Genomic DNA, 23,719 nt, shown 5'->3' on the forward strand with positions numbered 1-23,719 from the left:
AAAGGGTTTAAACACTGTTTCCCATGCTTGTTCAAAGAACCATAAACATGCACCTGTGGAACGGTCATTAAGACACTAACAGCTTACAGACGGCAGGAAATTAAGGTCATAGTTATGAAAACGTAAGGCACTAAAGAGGCCTTTCTACTGACTCTGGAAAAACACAAAAAGAAAGATGCCCAGGGTCCCTGCTCATCTGCGTGAACGTGCCTTAGGCATGCTGCAAGGAGGCATCAGGACTGCAGATGTGGCCAGGGTAATAAATTGCAATGTCCGTACTGTGAGACGCCTAAGACAGCGCTACAGGAAGACAAGACGGCCAGCTGATCGTCCTTACAGTGGCAGACCATGTGTAACAACACCTGCACAGGACTGGACCATCCCAACATCACACCTGCGGGACAGGTACAGGATGGCAACAACAACTGCCCAAGTTACACCAGGAACGCACAATCCCTCCATCAGTGCTCAGACTGCCTGTAATAGGCTGAAAGAGGGTGGACTGACGGCTTGTAGGCCTGTTGTAAGTCAGGTCCTCACCAGACATCACCGGCAACAATGTTGCCTATGGCCACAAACCCACCATTCCTGGACCAGACAGGACTGGCAAAAAGTGCTCTTCACCGACGAGTTGCGGTTTTGTCTCACCAGGGGTGATGGTCGGATTCACATTTATCGTCGAAGTAATGAGCATTACACCGAGGCCTGTACTCTGGAGCGGGATTGATTTGGAGGTGGAGGGTCCGTCATGGTCTGGGGCTGTGTGTCACAGCATCATCGGACTGAGCTTGTTGTCATTGCAGGCAATCTCAACGGTGTACATTACAGGGGAGACATCTTCCTCCCTCATATGATACCCTTCCTGCAGTCTCATCCTGACATGACCCTTCAGCATGACAATGCCACTAGCAATACTGCTCGTTCTGTGCATGATTTCCTGAAAGACAGGAATGTCAGTGTTCTGCCATGGACAGCGAAGAGCCCGGATCTCAATCCCATTGAGCACGTCTGGGACCTGTTGGTCAGGGGGTGAGGGCTAGGGCCATTCCCCCCCAGAAATGTCCGGGAATTTGCAGGTGCCATGGTGGAGGAGTGGGGTAACATCTCACAGCAAGAACTGGCAAATCCGGTGCAGTCCATGAGGAGGAGATGCACTGCAGTACTTAATACAGCTGGTGGCCACACCAGATACTGACTGTTACTTTAGATTTTGACCCCCCCTTTGTTCAGGAACACGTTATTCCATTTCTGTTAGTCACATGTCTGTGGATCTTGTTCAGTTTATGTCTCAGTTGTTGAATCTTGTTATGTTCATACAAATATTTACACATGTTAAGTTTGCTGAAAATAAACGCAGTTGACAGTGAGAGGACGTTTCTTTTTTTGCTGAGTTTATATATACACACACTACTGGTCAAAAGTTTCAGAACACCTACTCATTCAAGGGTTTTGCCTTATTTTTACTATTTTCTACATTGTAGAATAATAGTGAAGACATCACAACTATGAAATAACACATATGGAATCATGTAGTAACTAGAAAATAGTTAAACAAATGTAAATATATTTTTTCTTCAAATAGCCACCCTTTGCTTTGATGACAGCTTTGTACACTCTTGGCATTCTCTCAACCAGCTACACCTGGGATGCTTTTCCAACAGTCTTGAAGAAGTTCCCACATATGCTGAGCAGTTGTTGGCTGCTTTTCCTTCACTCTGCAATCATCTCCATTGTTATGCTGATGGTGAGTGTGAGGTTATTATCCTGACACCACACTCCGAGTGCCCTCACCTCCTCCCTGTAGGCCATCTCGTCGTTGTTGGTAATCAAGCCTACCACTGTAGTGTCGTCCGCAAACGTGATGATTGAGTTGGAGGCGTGCATGGCCATGCAGTCGTGGGTGAACAGGGAGTACAGGAGAGGGCTCAGAACGCACCCTTGTGGGGCCCCAGTGTTGAGGATCAGCGGGGTGGAGATGTTGTTACCTACCCTCTCCACCTGGGGGCGGCCCGTCAGGAAGTCCAGTACCCAGTTGCACAGGGTGGGGTCGAGACCCAGGGTCTCGATCTTGATGATGAGTTTGGAGGGTACTATGGTGTTAAATGCTGAGCTGTAGTCAATGAACAGCATTCTCACATAGGTATTCCTCTTGTCCAGATGGGTTAGGGCAGTGTGCAGTGTGGTTGCGATTGCGTCATCTGTGGACCTATTTGGGCGGTAAGCAAATTGGAGTGGGTCTAGGGTGTCAGGTATGGTAGAGGTGACATGGTCCTTGACTAGTCTCTCAAAGCACTTCATGATGATGGAAGTGAGTGCTACGGGGTGGTAGTCATTTAGCTCAGTTACCTTAGCTTTCTTGGAAACAGGGACAATGGTGGCCCTCTTGAAGCATGTGGGAACAGCAGACTGGGATAAGGATTGATTGAATATGTCCGTAAACACAGCAGCCAACTGGTCTGCGCATGCTCTGAGGATGCGGCTGGGGATGCCGTCCGGGCCTGCAGCCCTGCGAGGGTTAACACGTATAAATGTTTTACTCACGTCGGCTGCAGTGAAGGAGAGTCCGCAGGTTTTGGTTGCGGGCCGTGTCAGTGGCACTGTATTGTCCTCAAAGCGTGCAAAAAATATATTTCGTCTGTCTGGGAGCAAGACATACTGGTCCGCGACAGGGCTCGTTTTCTTTTTGTAATCTGTGATTGACTGTAGACCCACATACCTCTTATGTCTGAGCCGTTTAATTGCGACTCTACTTTGTCTCTATACGCTTAGCTTGTTTGATTGCCTTGCAGAGGGAATAGCTACACTGTTTGTATTCGGGCATGTTTCTGGTCACCTTGCCCTGGTTAAAAGCAGTGGTTCGAGCTTTCAGTTTCACGCGAATGATGCCATCAATCTACGGTTTCTGGTTTGGGAATGTTTTAATCGTTGCTCTAGGTACGTCATCGTCAATGCACTTTCTAATGAACCCGCTTACTGATTCAGAGTATTCATCAATGTTGTTGTTTGTCGCAATGCAAAACATATCCCAATCCACGTGATCAAAGCAGTCTTGAAGTGTGGTATCAGATTGGTTGGACCAGCGTTGAACAGACCTGAGTGCGGGAGCTTCTTGTTTTAGTTTCTGTCTGTAGGCTGGAAGCAACAAAATGGAGTCGTGGTCAGCTTTTCCGAAAGGAGGGCGGGGGAGGGCCTTATATGCGTCGCGGAAGTGAGAATAGCAATGATCCAGGGTTTTACCAGCCCTGGTTGCGCAATCGATATGCTAATACAGTTTAGGGCGTCTTGTTTTCTCGATTAGCCTTGTTAAAATCCCCAGCTACAATGAATGCAGCCTCAGGATATGTGGTTTCCAGTTTGCATAGAGTCAAATAAAGTTAGTTCAGGGCCATCAATGTGTCTGCTTGGGGGGGAATATATACGGCTGTGATTATAATCGAAGCGAATTCCCTTGGTAGATAATGCGGTCGACATTTGATTGTGAGGAATTCTAAGTCAGGTGAACAGAAGGACTTGAGTTCCTGTATGCTGGACATTGGCGAGTAGTATGCTAGGGAGACATCATTATTCTTGTTCTGAGAAAATAAGGGAGTAGTACAAAGCGCCGTACGAGATCTTCAGTTTCTTGGCAATTGATCGCATGGAATAGCCTTCATTTTCTCAGAACAAGAATTGTTTCAGAAGAAAGGTCTTTGTTTCTGGCCATTTTGAGTCTGTAATCAAACCCACAAAATGCTGATGCTCCAGATACTCAACTAGTCTAAAGAAGGCCAGTTGTATTGCTTCTCTAATCATCACAACAGTTTTTAGCTGTGCTAGAGTAATTGCAGAAGGGTTTTCTAATGATCAATTAGCCTTTTAAAATGATAAACTTGGATTTGCTAACACAACGTGCTATTGGAACACAGGAGTTATGGTTGCTGATAATGGACCTCTGTACACCTATGTAGATATTCCATAAAAAATCTGCCATTTCCAGCTACAATAGTAATTTACAACATTAACAATGTTTACGCTGTATTTCTGATCAATTTGATGTTACTTTAAATGGTCAAAAAGTAGACTTTCTTTCAAAAACAAGGACATTTCTAAGTGACACCAAACTTTTGAACGGTCGTGTACGTTTAAAAACGGCACGCACAGCCTACATATCAATACCAGGGGAGGCTGCTTAGGGAAGGACGGCTCATAATAATGGCTGAAATGGAGCAAATGGAATGGCATCAAACACATGGAAACCATACGTTTGATGTATTTGATACCATTCCACTGATTTCACTCCAGCCCTTTACCACGAGCCCGTCCTCCCCAATTAAGGTCCAACCAACCTCCTGTGATACATCCACACAAAATATCTAGGTCAAATAGGGGAGAGGCATTGTGCCATGAGGTGTTGCTTTATCTGATTTTTGAAAACAGGTTGACTGTTCATTTGAGCAATATGAGATGGTAGGGAGTTCCATGCAATAATGGCCCTATATAATACTATACATTTTCTTGAATTTGTTCTGGATTTGACTATGAATTTTATTATGAATAGACCCCTGTTTACATGTCAGGTGGGGTAAGTGTGTGTGTCAGAGCTGTGCGTAATTTGACTATGCAAACAATTTGGAATTTTCAACACATTAATTTCTCTCTTTTTTTGTTGCTTGAAAGGGTTTCCAAATGACATGGTTAAAGAGCAAGAAAAACATAATCAACAACAGTACCAGAGTTTCACATTTATTTTTCTGTCTTTCTTTTAAACCTTAATTGCTTTCAAAAGCATTTTGAATTATAGATGAGTTAGATGAGTAATGGCCAATAAAGAACAGAGGCCTGAGTGAGAAACAGCGGAACACTGTCCCTTCTCCCTCTGCTCCCAACCACCCCCCAACAAACACATGTAGACACTACTCGCCTCTACCCTCCACCACCTCTCCCCTCCACTGCCTTACTTCACAGCTCCCTGTATTCTCCTTCTTCCCTCTCCTTCATGAGGATGCTCTCCTCTAGTGGAATTCTAGCCACAGTTGAGGGGTGGGGTGCGGGGGATCTGTCGGTCTCTCTCACTTTCTTTTTTTTCTCTTCAAACGACGACGATGGGTAGAGAAAGAAAAACATAATCAACAACAACAGTAACTCAGCCTCAGAAAAATAAAATGTGAAACTCTCCCTGTCTTTCCTTTAAACCGTAATTGCTTTCAGAAGCATTTCGAATTTTAGATGAGTAATGGCCAATAAAGAACAGAGGCTTGAGTGAGAAACAGCAGGACACTGTCCCCCCTCCCCATCCCCCTGCTCCCAACCACCCCCCAACACAGAAGCGCACACACTCTCTTCCTCAGAAGAGTTAATGACGTTTGACTGCACAGGAAATTGCCATTCATCTTTCCCATGCTTAATTTCAACGCATAAAAGCCACCTAACAAATGTCATTTTTGGTCCTCACACTACAAAAAATAGCTCCACCCTTCATTTGTAGCCTTTTATCAAACCTTAATTACTGTCTCTCTGCCGAACAAACACACTTTATGCCCAATCTTCTGCCTCTGCTGCTGCTTGGTTTATCTGGGCCAGATAGCCCATAAAGGAAGTTAATTTCTCAGTGAATATGCACCCCACTGTTGTTGGTTATGTATCTTTATTTCAGTTTGGTTGTTGCTTGTTTTTGTATCCTCATAATGAAGCCTTTGATAGTTCTGATGCCGTTGTTTTGATTTTGGCGGATTAATTGACCCTGTGTAATGCTTAGCTAGATATCCCCCTATTGGATTTGTTTGTTTATAAACTCTAAAGTTTTCTGTGAGAATGTTTATCTTTTCATTGTTTAAACAATAGTGTACTAACTATTCATTTTTGTTCTTATCAATATGAGAACTGACATATCCCCGAGCAATAAACTGATCTTATTAATGAGCTAAATAATAGATTAAACTTTATTCTTCTGAATGTTGGCCTGCCTAGCATCTCAACTGAGGAGCAACATATCAAATAAGAAATGCAATTTTTGGCCTCATCAGGCTGCTCTCTATTCACTACTCAGCTCCACTTTGGGAGACATCATCCATTCAATTCAGATCATTTGAGGCAACCAAATAACTGTCAGTCATCTCACTAAAGGATTTATATTGGTATGATGGAAAGTTAATTAATAAACTCATACAATTCTCATTCAGGCACACCACGGCTCTAAAAAACAGCCTCCAATGCACAATGAGTGGAACAAATGACTTCAGAGAACATGATAATTGCTGACTTGTATTAGTTCTGATTAACACTACTGTCTGCTGCTTTCTGATATGAATGCTCTATTAAAGCTCATAAATTAACTTTTGTTTGTGTGTCTGCGCGTGTGCGCCTGCCCGTGCATGAGTGTGAGTGTGGCCACAACACAAGTTTTCCCCCATGCTAACCAGATGAAACCATAACCGAGGAAGTTGTCGTGCCAAAGGAGAAATTATTCACATTTACTATGCTAAGTTCTGTTTTCTATGTCATCCAATTATCAGGGATGAATAAATGTCTCTGATATAAAGAAATAAAGAATGCCTTCATTTATAAGACAACAGGGTTTCTTTCGGTTAGCGTCATGCTCCACCTCAACTCTATACACTATGCAATTATACTGTGATAGAGGGAGGGAGTCAACATTGATTACAAACCTGCATTGATCTGTCTCAGCTGGCATTTAATCCCCAGCACATACTGTACACACACACACACACACACACACACACACACACTCTACAGATATCTGTTGATGAGTAACTGACTATCTGTTGATGAGCAACTGACTACGCCCCCCCCCCCCCCCCCACACACAATGGCTACAACCTCTCCACAGCACTACCATCTATGACAATGTTTTTGTTTAGAATTCAGGGCTTTAATGACCTCTTTCCTGTTCAGTGTCTTCTTTGACCAACTCTCAGAGGACCTAATTTATCAAACCAAACATGCAAACGTATGCACTCACTGCTCAGGAGCATAAAAATGTCAAGATCATCCAAAGCAATCTGCTTCTCGTGCATCATCCAAATAAACTGTAGGTTCAGAATCTATTATTTTTTATTTAGCTGTTATCTGTTTTTGTTTGTTTATCAATTAGTCAGTCAACGTGAGAGAGCCTTTACTTTATGCCCAATAACCATAGAAACCGCCATTTTCCTTTCCTTTCACCGCCGGCCAGCCAGCCAGCCCATTGTTGTCATACAAATAAATTGACCCAGTTCGCTTGTCGGCTCCATGGAGATTTACTGTGCACCTTCAGATAAGTGAGATAATGAATACATCTATCCTACAAGAAACAGTGTTTTTGGCCTCTGCGCCACTGGGCATGTGGCGAGGCTGAGCCCTGACACACACAGTCTTCAGGCATCAGCTTCTCTTCCTGGAGTCCAAACACACCAAAGCACCCACATTACATATAAAACAGTGAACTATGTTTGTACTGAATGAGCTAAAGATAAAACAGTACATCATATAACATCCCTACACCACCACATGTCCACAACACAAAATGTTCAGTACACCAATATCACAGTGTGTGTTTATGTATGTGTCTGTACCTTTGTGTCTTTCTTCACAGTCCCCGTTGTGTTTTTTTTTTACCTGCTTTTAAATCTGATTATACTGCTTGCATCAGTTATCTGATGTGGAATAGAGTTCTATGTCGTCATGGCTCTATGTACTGTAGTACTGTGCGCCTCCCATGGTTTGTCCTGGACTTGCGGACTGTGAAGAGACCTCTGGTGCATGTCTTGTAGGGTATGCATGAGTGTCCAAGCTGTTTGCTGGTATTTTAAAACAGACAGCTTGGTACCTTCAGCTTGTCGACACCTCTTACGAAAAGAAGTAATGATGATATCAATCTCTTCCACTTTGAGCCAGGAGAGATTGAGATGCATGTCATTAATGTTAGCTCTCCGTGTACTTTTAAGGGACAGCCGTGCTGCCCTGTTCTGAGCCAACTGCAATTTTCCAAAGTCCGTCTTTGTGGCTCCTGAACACACGACTGAACAGTAGTCCAGGTGCGACAAATCTAGGGCCTGTAGGACCTGCCTTGTTGATAGTGTTGTTAAGAAGGCAGAGCATCGCTTTATTATAGATAGACTTCTCCCCATCTTAACTACTGTTGTATCAATAGGTTTGGACCATGACAGTTTTCAATCCAGGCTTACTCCAAGCAGTTTAGTCACCTCAACTTGCTCAATATCCACATGATTCATTACGAGACGTAGTTGAGGTTTAGGGTTTAGTGAATGATTTGTCCCAAATACAATGCTTACAATGGAAATATTTAGGACTAACTGCAGCTCTTGGTTAAGTGTTGCAGTAATTTCAGTCGCTGTAGTAGCTGACGTGTATCTGCATACATAGACACACTGGCCTTACTCAAAGCCAGTGGCATGTCGTTAGTAAAGATTAAAAATGTAAGGGGCCTAAACAGCTACCCTGGTGAATTCCTGATTCTACCTGGATTATGTTTGAGAGGCTTCCATTAATGAACACCCTCTGTGTTCTGTTAGACAAGTAACAATTTATCCAGATTATAGCAGGGGGTGTAAAGCCATAACACAAGTTTTTACAGCAGCAAAATATGATCGATAATGTCAAAAGCTGCACTGAAGTCTAACAAGTCAGCCCCCACAATCATTTTATCATCAATTTCCCTCAGCCAATCATCAGTCATTTGTGTAAGTGCTGTGCTCGTTGAGTGTCCTTCCTCATAAGCGTGCTGAAAGTCTGTCAATATGTTTACTGTGAAATAGCATTGTATCTGGTCAAACACAATTTTTTCCAGAAGTTTACTAAAGGTTGGTAACAGGCTGATTGGTCGGCTATTTGAGCCAGTAAAGGGGGCTTTACCATTCTTGGGTAGCGGAATGTCTTTAGCTTCACTCCAGGCCTGAGGTCACACACTTTCTAGTTGGCTTAAATTGAAGAAGTTGCAAATAGGGGTGGCAATATTGTCCGCTATTATCCTCAGTAATTTTCCATCCAGATCGTCAGACCCCGGTGGCTTGTCATTGTTGATAGACAACAATCATTTTTTCACCTCTTCCACACTGACAGAATTCAAAAGTACAATTATTGTGTGAGTAACATGCTTGGAGTAGAGATAAGTGGATTGGATAGGAGAGCTTTGACTCAGAACCCCCCCCCCCCCCCCCCCCCCAACCACTCCACAACCACAAGTGATCGGATAGAGATCTTTGCATGTGTACCCACCTCCAACATCTCTCCAACCAAACCCGGAATGATTGACACATCAGGAGAGGATCAACTGTAAGCTATGAGATGTCAGCATCCAGTTTCAAATCCCATAAGAGAATGTATTTACTACATATACCTACAGAAAAATTAAATCAATTCGACATTGAATCTTCAGAGTAAAAAATGTTTCACACATTAAGTTATAGGAAAGTTAACCACTCGTTCATTTTTGGGTTGCTGAATGGCTCTGTATTACGTTGACCTCCCAATCTATATGTAGAGTAGCCCATTTAAGACCGGCACTGACCATGGCTCTGACTCCACTCTGAGAGGAGAAGGGTTACTCTTCAAAGGTCCACCACACACCTCAGCCTCTGTCAGGATGATTTCACAAGCCACAGATTTTAATTTTTAATTTTTACACCTTTATTTAACCAGGTAGGCCTGTTTAGAACAAGTTCTCATTTACAACTGCAACCTGGCCAAGATAAAGCAAAGCAGTGCGACACAAACAACAACAGAGTTACCCATGGGATAAACAAATGTACAGTCAGTAACACGATAGAAAAAAAATCTATATACAACACACTCCCCTTTAACGGCTAACAACTATTATAACCCTGCTGATGTGCTATTTTCAAGATGGCTCCGTACTGTAAGGTTGGCGTCTTGCGAGCTCCAACCCAACTTTGCTATTTTGTGATTTATTTTGGTGTTTATCTTAGTTTTTTTTACAGAACGTGTCCGCTATAATCTCCTATGACGAACAAGCACTTTTGGACATCAGATCATCAGTTATTAACCTTACTTTTGACATGAACTTTGACTCCTCAGCCCTGGACTATTTGTTTACCTCTAACCAGGTCCCCATCTTTGGGCTACCAAAGAAGCACCAGCAAAAAAGGGGCAGGAGAAAGGGAATCCTGGTGAGACTAAGGCAAAGGGGGGGGGGGGGGCTGATATTTGTAGGGGCTGATATATTTTTTGTTGGGGCAAGTCTGACATTTTAAAGTGGAAATTACAAACGTAAGAATCCCTTTTAAACCTTGAATACACTATAGTTTGCATTTCCTGCTGTGAAGGAAAATTCTCAGGAACAAAAGTGATCAAATTAAGACCCTATATCTGTAGAGATAGCAATGTACTCTGCCTCAAGGAAACATGGCTCTCGATACCCCCATGGCAGTCCATCTAGATCGATTCTCCATTCAGTGAGGGGACCAAGCAAAGAATTTGGGTATGTTTCTTCATCAATAATGGTGTGCAGACTCAAGTGCAGAGACAGTCGTGTCATATTGTTCAACCGACCTGGAATACCTGATGGTTAAATGCAGACCCTTTTATCTCCCGAGAGAGTTCTTATCTGGTATCATCACTGGTGTCTACATCTCACCTCAGGCAAACGCCATGCCTCAAGGAACTGTGCAAGGCTCTGATCAAAGAGGAAACCACACACCCAGAGGCTGCGTTTTTTGTGACCGGCAACTTTAACTATGCGTCACCAAAACATGTGATGCCTAACTTTTACCTGCATGTCTCCTGTGCCACTATGGGCGCTAAAACTTTTTATGCACATCAATGAAAACAAGAATGACCCTTGCATTAGGGCTCCCGCTGTTCTGATGGACTGGGTGATCACGTTCTCCGAGGCCGATGTGAGTAAGACTATTAAATCGGTCAACACTCGCAAGGCCGCAGTGCCAGATGGAATACCAGGGCATTTCCTCAGAGCATGCGGAGACCACCTGGCAGGCATCTTTATGGACATTTTCAACCTCTCCTTGTCCCAATATGTAATCCCCACATGCTGACCACAATCTTTACTGTTCCCAAAAACTCCTTCCACAATAACTACCGCCTAGTAGCACTCAAATGTGTAATCATGAAGTGCTTTAAAAGGCTGGACATGGCACACATCAACTCTGTCATCCCAGACACCCTGCACACACTCTAATTTGCATACCACCCCAAAAGATCCACAGATGAGGCAATCTCAATTGCACTCATCACTGCCCTCTAACACCTAGACAAAAGGAATACCCATGAGAATGCTGGTCATTGACTGTTCATCAACACCATAGTGCCCTCCAAGCTCGTCACCATGCTTGGGACCCTGGGCCTTAACACCTCTCTCTGCAACTGGATTCTGGACTCTTCCTGACTGGCCGACCTCAGGTGGTGAGGGTAGGCAACAACACCTCCGCCATGCTGCCCCTTAACACTGCTCCCCCTTCCCCCCCAGGGATGTCTGCTTATCCCCCTCCTACACTCCCTGTTTAGCCACAACTGCGTGGCCACACATGACTCCAACTATTATAGACTACAGGAAACAGGGACACACACACCCCCATCCACATCAACGAGCCACAGTGGAGAGGGTCAAGAGCTTCAAGTTCCTTGATGTCCATATAACTGATGACTTAACATGGTCCTCTCACACCAGCACAGTTGTGAAGAAGGCTGAAGAGATTTGGCAAGGCCCATCAGATCCTCAATAACTGGTTGCATCACCACCTGTTATGGCAACTGCACCGCCCTCGATGCAAGGCCCTACAGAGGGTGTTGCGGATGTCCCCGTGTTTTACTGGAGGTGAGCTCCCAACCAATCAGGATATTCATACCAGGCAGGAAGGCCCCAAAAATTGCCAAAGACTCCAGTCACCCCAGCCATGGACTGTTCTCTCTGCTACCGTCCGGCAGGCATCGGGTCAGACCAACAGGCTCCGAGACAGATTCTTTTCCCAAGCTATAAGACTGCTGAACAGCTAAACCACAGTTGCCCACCCTCTCCCACTGACTATCTGCACATCTGCACTGACTCTATCCTCACCCACAGGTCTCTACCCACACATTCTCACACACACTGACACACCTGCACCCACACGCATACACACATACTCACATACACACTCACTACTGACACCACACAAATACAGTCACAGACACACGCACGCACGCACGCACCAACACACGCACGCACCAACACACGCACGCATACACACACACACACACACACACACCACCATGCACATACCCCACTCACCACTTACACTGCTGCTATATTAATTATTATTACCATTAGTATTTATCCTCCTACTAGTCACATTTTACCCCTGTTTACATGTACATCCACTATGTATACAAAAGTATGTGGACACCCCTTCAAATGATTGGATTTGGCTATAGTGCCAACTGTAAAGTTTGGTGGAGGAAAACTAATGGTCTGAGGCTGTTTTTCATGGTTCAGGCTCGGCCCCTTAGTTCCAGTGAAGAGAAATCTACAGCATACAATGATATTCTGGCAATTCTGTGCTTCCAACTTTGTGACAACAGTTTGGGGAAGGTCCTTTCAAAGTTTCAGCATGACAATGCCCCCATGTGCAAAGCGAGGTCCATACAGAAAAGTTTTGATGAGATCAGTGTGGAAGAACTTGACTGGCCTACACAGAGCCCTGACCTCAAGCCTATAGAACACCTTTGGGATGAATTGGAACGGCGACTGCGAGCCAGGCCCAATCGCCCAACATCAGTGCTCGACCTCACTAATGTTTCACCATCTAGTGGAAATCTTTCCCTGAAGAGTGGATGCTGTTATACCAGCAAAAGGGCGACCAACTCTATTAATGCCCATGATTTTGGAATATTTGTTTTTGCGAAAATCGACCAATTTTTCATTATGAGAAAATGGCAAGAAATTACCATTTAAGCCGCAAGGGCTATTTAAAAGCATATAATACAGCAAATAAAAATCATACAAGATTATACCACTGTAAATGGAGAAATATACACACAAATCTAACAGTTTATTGTTGAATTTGTTGCTATTAAATCAAGTTAAACTTGTCTTATGCACCACACTATTTCGCTGATGTAGCCTAGTTGATGAAGCACTGTTGGCTGACTTAAAATATGATGGGGCTATTACAGTCAAATTACATTCATTTTAGCCTACCTTCGACTGACAGATGTCAGACCGCTTGATCCTTTTCTCTCCCCTTGCACCTGGCTATCGTGGGAAATGTGGAAGTGTGTTATTTCATTTGTGGTGACTTTGTCACAGGGAACACATTCGATTCTCTGCTATTCAAACACATAATAAGGTAGTAGCAGAGATGAAGCACCATGGATAGCACTATGGGGATTAATTGCCCTCAAATCTAAAGACGCAGTGCTCTCACATTTGTTAACGTTACATCATGAAACAATTTAGCCTATAAGTTGTTTTGTGAGGAGACAGTTTATATTTTGAGCTGATGCTAGTGCCACACATAGTTAGGTGACTTGAATGTGAGATGGAGATTGAGATTAGAGTTTGTCTACCGTATCTGCGTCGAGAGGTCACGTGTAGCCTGCACACGATAGTTAGCAATTCAATTGATAGAAGACATCCAAGTAAATTATGCTTTGCTGCTGATGCTCCCTCTGCACTTAACTCACTATATTGGGGGTGGAGGCCTGCATGTCAGATCAATCCACTTGTCAAACCGCCTGCACATTTTATTGTGTGTATGCAGATTTTGCATTCTGTCTCGGTGGTATTTATTTTAGTGAAGCTTTGCCACACAGAAGTGTAAGCCAACATTTTTGAATGAGTAAAAGCAGGTAGGTCTACCTACTGGTAGCTCAACAGCTCATTTTATCACTGTATTAGCTGCATTTCAAGGTCATGTGTACAGTTTCAGCATAAGCAATGCGTGTGCTTTGAATTTATGGCAACTTTGTGTAAATATGGTAGGCTACAACAGCGGGATGTCTAATGTTCTCCAAACGCTGACAAAGGCTGCAGCATAAAAAGTGTTTGTTTTGACCTCTGCTGTTAAAAAATAAGACGTTAAAACGTAAAAAATATTTTAGTGACTTCAGGGTCATCCTTTTTTCCAGTATATGCCTTTTGTACCCTTTTGTAGCACGCCAATTTCTCTTTATAGACTACAAAAGCTCACTCACTCACTCACACACATATTTGGCGTTGATGACTAGCAGAGCTGAGAGGGCTGTAGAGAAGCCAGGTTTGAGCAGGAAATCTCGGTAACCCTGTTCCCACTATTAAATCCTACTTACAAGTGAGCATTGCACTGTACTGTTTTACACCACGTGACAAATAAACTTTGAAACTTGCTTTCACATGTCACACGGTTAGTCCTGCCAGAAAGACAGACAGCCAGAGAGGCTTGATCACCCTGCCATACCCTTCCACTTCACTGGAGCTGGCTAGCGATCACACTGGAGACAAGTGCTCCCTCAAGCCTGTCTTTCACACTCTCTCTCACTCTTTTTCTCGCTCCCTTTATGGTTTTTATCTCCTTGTACTCAGACCCTGACCTGACTCCTCCTCCCATTCAGTGTTAAGAAAGAAAGGCTGTCAATGTATCCTATCATTTATTCAGTGAGCTTTGTTCTGTGGAATGTCACTGGGTCCTGCAGACACACACACGCACAATGTCACCGGGCCACAGCAGCAGGTCAAGCTGCCTCATTTAGTCCACAGGCAGCCAGGCCACTCAGCACCACAGGCAGCCAGGCCTCTCAGCACCACAGGCAGCCAGGCTTCTCAGCACCACAGGCAGCTAGGCCTCTCAGCACCACAGGCAGCCAGGCCTCTCAGCACCACAGGCAGCCAGGCAGCATCCTGGGAACATTATATGAACATTACGGTGTCTAAAGACATGCAGGGAGAGTAAATACAGGAATCACTATATGTGTTGCTAAATCATTTACACCCTCCAGGCTGACAGTCAGGTTCTAGAAAATATGAACTGACATTGATAATGGAACACTTTAATGTAATGCCACCACCAGAATGGATCTGGATTCCAAAATGACACTGTTTTATTTAGTTCTGTCGGCCCTCCCTTTTTGGTTTATTCTGTTTCACACATTTTAGAGCAAAATGCAATTAATTTTCATCAGCAGCTAAATACAGCATTACTGACTATTCGTTCTTGTAGTAATATAACATGGAAGTGTATCTCTCTCTACAAACCTGTACACTTTATATATTCATGCCCATTCTCTGTGAACTGCAAATAACTTGCAGCCATCACCAATCAGAATCAATATTAACAGGCTCTTTGTCTAAGTAGCACTGAATAATTCAAGCAGGTTATTTAAAACCAAAACAATTACAGTGCATCTCAGAGCAGAGCTGGGAGTCAGAACAGAAAGCCATTCTGGTTCTATCCTGCTGATGAAGAAAAAAAGATAACAGAAGCTGTTTTAGGACTGTCTCATTGTATTACTCCAGTATGTTCTCCAGTATTTTCCTATTCCACTCAAGTCCTTAAGAAGAATAGCTAAATAAGACATGACATACTTAGATGAACAACCTATACTCCCTCCTGCCCAGGCCTACCACCTCCACACTGCTGTCTCTCTCATCTGTCTCTCACACTCACTGTGTTTCCCTTTCTCTCCCCATCGCTCTAGTCTCTCTGTTATCTGTCTCTCACACTCACTGTTCTCCCCTTTCCCTCTCTCCCCCTCCCTCTAGTCTCTCTGTTATCTGTCTCTCACACTCACTGTTCTCCCCTTTCCCTCTCTCCCCCTCCCTCTAGTCTCTCTGTTATCTGTCTCTCACACTCACTGTGTTTCCCTTTCTCTCCCCATCCCTCTAGTCTCTCTGTTATCTGTCTCTCACATGCACTATTCTCCCCTTTCCCTCTCTCAGCCTCCCTCTAGTCTCTCTGTTATCTGTCTCTCACACTCACTGTTCTCCCCTTTCCCTCTCTCAGCCTCCCTCTAGTCTCTGTTATCTGTCTCTCACACTCCCTGTTCTCCCCTTTCCCTATCTCACCCTCCCTCTAGTCTCTCTCTCTCTCTTATTTGTCTCTCACAATCACTGTTCTCCCTTTTCTCTCTCTCATCTCTCACACTCACTGTTCTCCCCTTTCTCTCTCCCTCCCTCTCTCTTATCTCTCTCACTCACTGTTCTTCCCTTTCTCTCTCCCTCCCTCTCTCTTATCTCTCTCACTCACTGTTCTTCCCTTTCTCTCTCCCTCCCTCTCTCTTATCTGTCTCTCACACTCACTGCTCTCTCTCTCTCTCTCTCTGACTTGTTCAGTGTTTCAGTTTTAACAAGTTATCTAACCATTCAGAGTAAGGTCCCAAAGGACCATGAGAGGTTCAGAGAGAGAGAGTGATTGAGGCAAAAAGACAGAGGGTGGTATGTGCAACAGGGGGAGAGAGTACTCACGTGGTATTTTACTTTTAGCAGATTGAGTTTTCCCTTATTCTTGCACCTGTGCCATCCTGCCAGCCTTCATGCCTTTGCAATAACATGTCTGCATTGGAATGATTCCATTAGGCATTACCACAGTAAAGCCACCGTGTGGTTTACAGGCCTCTGAATATGGCTGCTCCATTCCCACTAACAGTCCAATGAGGCTGTAATCACTGGTTCCCCCCCACCCCCCACCCTACACAATGTTCTGATGCACGTTTATGACACTACACCGACCGCCTGCCACCACCACCACTTTCTAGTGTCTGCCGCACCGCAATCCTCCCACCGCTTAATTGGTCACCCCATAAAACACACAGGCTATTGCAGCCTGCCAAAGCAATCTAACACCATCACACTACTGACACACCGGGAGCAGGAGACGACAGGAGAATATTACAGTAACCAGTCAGGATTTACATAGACTCAACAGGGTTAAACCTAATATTGCGGTGATAATTAATGGCTGGGATCATTTTGATTTGTTTTTGCTGTTCTCCAAATAGCATTTTAGTTTTTAAATAGTTTAGAAATGCAGTAAATGAGCTTCAACTTCCCAAACATTCCTGGGAACATTATATGAACATTACTGTGTCTAAAGACATGCAGGGAGAGTAAATACAGGAATCACTATATGTGTTGCTAAATCATTTACACCCTCCAGGCTGACAGTCAGGTTCCAGAAAATATGAACTGACATTGATAATGGAACACTTTAATGTAATGCCACCACCAGAATGGATCTGGATTCCAAAATGACACTGTTTTATTTAGTTCTGTCAGCCCTCCATTTTTGGTTTATTCTGTTTCACACATTTTCATCATTCCAGGTTAATACTACATTACTACATTCTATCCATTCTTCTTGACATATAAAATGGAAGTCTCTCTCTACAAACCTGTACACTTTATATATTCGTTTATCATTCTCTCTGAACTGCAAATAACTTGCAATCATTACCAATATTAGCAGGCTCTTTGCAGCTAGTGAGGACTGCTTCGGGCAGCCTGGCCGTGTGGAGAAGGTGCTTTCTGTATCCAGATATCCGTGTCCTTTGAGATGTTTGAATCCTTCTTGACTGTAATATGATTTGTGTATTTAAAAAAACACATTTAGAATGTGTGAGTGTGCGCACATGTGCTGTGTTTGTGAATTATGTTAGAGTGTGTGTGTGTGTGTGTGTGTGTGTGTGTGTGACTGTGTGTGTGTGTGTGTGTGTGTGTGTGACATCTGCTATAATGTGTGTTTCAGGAATAATACAGGGCAGGAAGGCTCCACTTGAACCATGTTGCATGAGGAGAGAAGTGTGCTATTTTTCTGTGCCAACCTCCACCAGCACCACTCTCCTGATTATTCATAGTCATTTGTACAAAAAACAAAAAGGAAGTTAAAAGCACTCAATTAATCCTACGACTGTATAACACTTTTTTTCACCACTTGTGTATGATTTCACCATGGTTGCAGTCTCTAGTTATCACCATATTGTGGTTGTGAGAATCTTATGAAGATGACTTTAAGAGCCCAAGAGTGTTTCATAGAATATTTCTAACTAGATAATTCCTGGATTCTCTCTGATGAAGAAGATGAAATTGCTCCTCTAAATGGCTATTGCACTATACCTCATAGTTTGTTGGTCGCACACAGAATTATTTCAGATATTGTGTGTGTGTGTGTGTGTGTGTGTGTGTGTGTGTGTGTGTGTGTGTGTGTGTGTGAGTGGAGCTGTGGGCTCTGACTTTCATCTCTGAGAATAGACTCATTAATCACCCACGGCACTGGCCACATACAGCCAAGCTGCACACTGTCAGTCTGCCTGGTGTTTGCTGCCTACATACACAGACCCCTGTACCGCCGTGCCAGACATAGGAACCATATTATACTTTTATTTCACAGACTGAGACCAAGGTCTCTATTACAGCTGGGCCCTGCATATACATGTTTACGCATACAGTTTAGGTACAATGATTAAGAAACTACACAAGACAAACAAAAAGATCACAGATAACACACACAAATACAGCAGCATATTGATACATTTACACCCAGGTGATTCCCCTAACAGCACAAGAACTTGCATTACCCAAAACAGTTACAAGCAATACAAAAATAAACGTCCTCCAATAAATGTTTAAAATGGGCAAGGGGGACAAGAGTCTCAAGTTTAAGTTTAGTCTGCAGGCTATTCCATAAACAAGGAGCGTAACAGGAAAAGGCAGCCATACCCAACTCTGTGGAAATCGCATGGGCCTCAAGTGTAATCTATGCTTGAGACCTGGTTTAAGGAATTATAATTTTAATGTTGATGAGTGATGATAAATAAGAAGGTTGTTTATTCAGAAGTGCTTTATAGACAAACACGAGAGCATGTTCTCGTCTCATGGACAGCGAAGTCCAACCCACATTTTGATATAAAACACAGTGGTGAGTTCTGTAGCTATCACCCGTAATAAACCTAAGTGCGCAATGATAAGTCCAGCGATTAAAGTGGGGATGCCGTAGCATGCATGTAGATAATATCTCCATAATCTATAACAGACATAAAAGTAGCTTGCACAATTTGTCTTCTATTTGTAGAGTGACAAACATGTCCTGTTTCTATACAGGCAGCCTAGCTTGATTTTTAGCCGTTTACAAAGTTCGTCAACATCCATTTTAAAATACATTTTATCATCCAACCATATCCCTAATTATTTATATGCAGAGACCTGATTTATTTGAGAGCCATCTAAGCTCGTAAGTGCAAGTGTATTTTCAACCAACTTTTTGAACCTCATAAAATGTGGTTTCTTTGCATGTTTCAGCTGTATAAAAGGCCTTTGTAATATCTTAAAATCTGTCTCCAATTGTGATAATGCTTGGTCAGCTGTTGAAAGAATAGATTACATGACAGTGTCATCAGCATATAAATGAATTTGACACTTTCTTATCTCATCACCGATATTGTTTATGTAGAGAGTGAACAGTAATGGACCAAGTATAGAACCTTGTGGGACCCCTATAACCAACTCCAATGGCTCCGACTGGATGCCGATGACTCTAACAGCCTGACTTCTATCCTTTAGATAGTCATGAAACCAACGACAGGCATCCGGTCCTATTCCAATTGACGACAGCTTACCCAAAAGTATCGCATGGTGTACAGTGTCAAAAGCTTTCGATAAATCTATGAACAAAGCGGCACAGTACTTTCTATTATCTAGGGCATTAGTAATATCATTTACAACATGTACAGTGGCCGTAGTGGTACTGTGTTTAGATCTGAAGCCAGATTGATTGCTAGAAAGAGTATTGTTAACAGTTAAAAATTATTGTAGTTGCCTATTCACCAATGACTCTAGAATTTTAGCCAAACAGGAGAGCTTATATGGTTTAACACCTTCATACATTCAAATACTCTGTAGTTACAGCTATAGAGGTAGAACTCAAAAGGCAAAAAACTTGAGATATTGCATACAGTATATGAAATCTGAAATATGGCTATATTTTTGGTAGAGGTCTGTGACCTGGGTAGTAATCAATGACTTTGGCAAAATAAATGATGAGAATCATCTAGGGAAATGTAAAATCTTCAATATTGGAAAATGTAACAGCTTGGAGGATCAAACGTAATGCATTCTTCCAACATCTGAAGCATTTTGTTCCATGTTCCAGAGAGTGCTGTGAAAAAGAGAAAAAAACACTTCAGATCACCATATCTGGCAGGTGTGCTGCCTGAGTCTGAGAGCTGTGCGTGTGTGTGTGTGTGTGAGACTGAGAGTATGTGTGATTGTCCAGCTTGTTTGGTAGGAGAGAAGTGTTGATGAGAGGAGAGGAGAGAACAGGAGAAAGGGATCCTCTCTATAACATGCAGCATTAGATTGTACTTGAAATAGTCCGTTGCCTATGGGGCATATAATGAATACTACTGCTATACATTCATCATATTCTCTCCTCTGGCAGCTCCAGGCTATTTCTGTTACATAATATTTTTTTATGATCTGTCACATATATTTTAATTATAAATTACTCGCTGCCTTTTCCCAGTGCCAGAGTTTTTAGGAAATAGTGTATTTCAACATATGACAATATCAAACAGGATTAAAATATAAGCCAAATCAAAAACCAAGCACATTTTGTATGGTGCCAGATACAGTATGTTTGCTCTTTTCCATATGAATGTCATAATGCACCAACTGTATCAACAACAACACCATTGCTAACTTCCAAATCAGTTACTTACTAAAATAAAATATATAATATAACATGTGCCACATTGCAGACACTTTCATCCCAGCCTGATTTCTCATGTTTATTCAAAGCAACTTAGTACATACTAAATGAGTGCATACATTTTTAGCATGTGTATGGGATTTTTCTCTGCCATGTAATCCATTGAGTATATACGAGAAATGGACATGTCATGGTTAAAAAATGTTAGGTTGCAATATGCTCAATAACATGCTCAATATTCAACGAATGTTGGTTCACGACTCGAACTAGAACACACAATCTCTTCCTTCCAACCAGCAGGCATATAACCAATAATCAGTGGTTGATCAGTGGCTGTTAATCAGTGGCTGACCCCATAACCACTCACAGGGAAATATCATATTTTATTGATTAGCAATGCAGATCACCGGTCAATAGCATACAAGCTCCACCGCATGACACCTAATACTTCTCTCAAGTAATAGAAAGTCTATGAAATCTTCACCAAAAGGCTATTTAAAGGGATAACATTCAGTAGTGATATTCAGTCAAGAAAAATGGCACAAAAATAATACATCGCAAGAGGGTCAAAGATTATACCCCCAAAAACATACTATCCTCTCACCATTACCAATAACAGAGATGGTTAGCATTATTTTTTTGAGGGGGGGGGGGGTTTATGATCTTCACTCCTCTGTAACTTTCTCACTCATCATTCACGATTCAGTAAGGATTATCCATAATCATGGTAGCATCCACATTAATGTAGACGTGTTCAGAAACATATTCTATTCTTATTTACAATAAAAGTGACTGCAAAATGACACGATAGATTATTTACCATTCATTTCTATTGGGGGGCACAACATAATCTGAAACACAACCATTAAGCACAAATATAAGCTCCCACAAACTGCAAACGCATCCAACAAGTTTGTAGAGTATACATTGCGTGCTAGGAATATTGGGCCAAATACTAAACTGTTGACTAAATGTAATATACTATATGTGAATTTGTCCAAATACTTACGATACAGTACACGCCCCTACGTATTTCTTTGGACAGTGAAGCTAACACGTTTCATTTGGCAGAATGTCATCTTTTATTTGAGGGCACTTTTTATTTATCTAGCCCACCCATTTGAAGGTACAGTACGTGCCAACGATGGAATCACACCTAACATCAGAATCCCAATATTACTTCTCTCCCTGGAGACGACACAAGTAAAAAAATCCTATGGGATTAGTAATTTTTCCAATATAATCCTATACGATTTTCTCAGTCCTATAGGATTTTGTAGCGCCTATATCAAAATCCTTTTGGACTACTTTTTTTCAAATTGGAAATAAAAAGTTAACATATTGGACCCTATATGATTCTCGCAATCCTATAAGGTTTTGTAGCCCCTCTTTCAAAATCCTATTGGAAACCTGTTGGATGACTTTTTTTCCTATTGGAACAGTTGTATGTACATTTTTGTGGCAACAGATGGTGATAGTGTTGAATGTTGTGCATCTCTCAGTTTCCCCATTTCAAAACAAACACGACCTTCATTACACGTGACAATGGGAAATGTAGCTAATAATTGGGTAAAATGTGTGTGACAGAGAGGGAGAAACCAAGACTCATGCGAAACAGGTAGTTATTATATCATCGGAGCAAAACGGGTAGTTATTTTATCATCGGAGAGAAACAGGTAGTTATTATATCATCGGAGCGAAACGGGTAGTTATTATATAATCGGAGCAAAACGGGTAGTTATTATATCATCGGAGCAAAACGGGTAGTTATTATATAATCGGAAGAAAACCGGTAGTTATTATATCATTGGTGCAAAACAGGTAGTTATTATATCATTGGAGCAAAACAGGTAGTTATTATATCATTGGTGCAAAACAGGTAGTTATTATATCATTGGTGCAAAACAGGTAGTTATTATATCATCAGAGCAAAACAGGTAGTTATTATATCATCGGAGCAAAACAGGTAGTTATTATATCATCGGAGCAAAACAGGTAGTTATTATATCATCGGAGCAAAACAGGTAGTTATTATATCATCGGAGCAAAACGGGTAGTTATTTTATCGACGTGGCAAAATGGGTAGTTATTATAATGTCGGAGCTAGGTTAGTAATGACACTAACTTTTCTAGGTGACTCAGAGAGAGACATTTTCCCCCTGATATTTTAGGAATATAAATGGAACTATCAACATTAATATCCAATAGTATTCTACTTAATTAGATAGAGACAGATGTTCAGCAGTTTTTATCTCTCTCTGTGCTGTAGAGTAACTAGAGGGTTAGAGAAATCCATGTCATGGGAATGATGAGGAACTTTGTTTCTGCTATCTGGTTGGCACATACAGTATATTGTGGTTAATATGTGGAGGGAATCATTCCAATTGCAATCACTATCATTTTGTGCATATGTGCAGATGTTGGCTGGCTGTTTCTACTGTAGCAGCGGTTGCATTAGCTAGCTGCTTTACCACACATCACTTAGTTTGCAGTTAGTTTGCTGAGTGAGTGAGGTAAGAAGGGATGGGGTGGGTGGGAATGGCGGTGGGTTAGTGGGTGAGTTGGTTATATGCATTGTGTGAGAAAGTTAATTAAATGTAGTTTAAGCAGTGGGGTATAGAAAAACACTCTGTCTGTCAGACAGCAGCAGCTCATCCAGCGATAGAAGCGTATGTACGTTGGCCATGTAATCTCTGACACCCTCTCCTCTCTTCTCCTTGACACGAGAACCAGCCATAAATACACAGGCTGTGGGTTAACAATTCACAACAAGGGGGAAGCATCTACTCCCATGGACATACAGTGTGCAGAATTCATCAGCATAGTGAGGGAACAGCAAACAGGTGTATTTTACCACAGAGCGGTGCGATTAGTTTGAGAGTATTGACAGCTGACATGCGTTTGGCTCCCCACCACCTGGCACTAGGGATGGGTCAGGGGTGTGAGCTGTGTCTAACACAGAGGCCAGGCTCACAGAAAAAGGAACTTCAAAGTGTCATCAGGGACATCTGGCTGATCCATCTCTACTGGCTGGCTGACTGGCTGACCGACTGACTGTGGTTGAATGACTGAATGGTTTGCTGACTGGCTGG

The sequence above is a fragment of the Oncorhynchus kisutch genome, linkage group LG14 (assembly GCF_002021735.2).
Source record: "Oncorhynchus kisutch isolate 150728-3 linkage group LG14, Okis_V2, whole genome shotgun sequence".
In the NCBI taxonomy this organism is placed as follows: domain Eukaryota; kingdom Metazoa; phylum Chordata; class Actinopteri; order Salmoniformes; family Salmonidae; genus Oncorhynchus; species Oncorhynchus kisutch.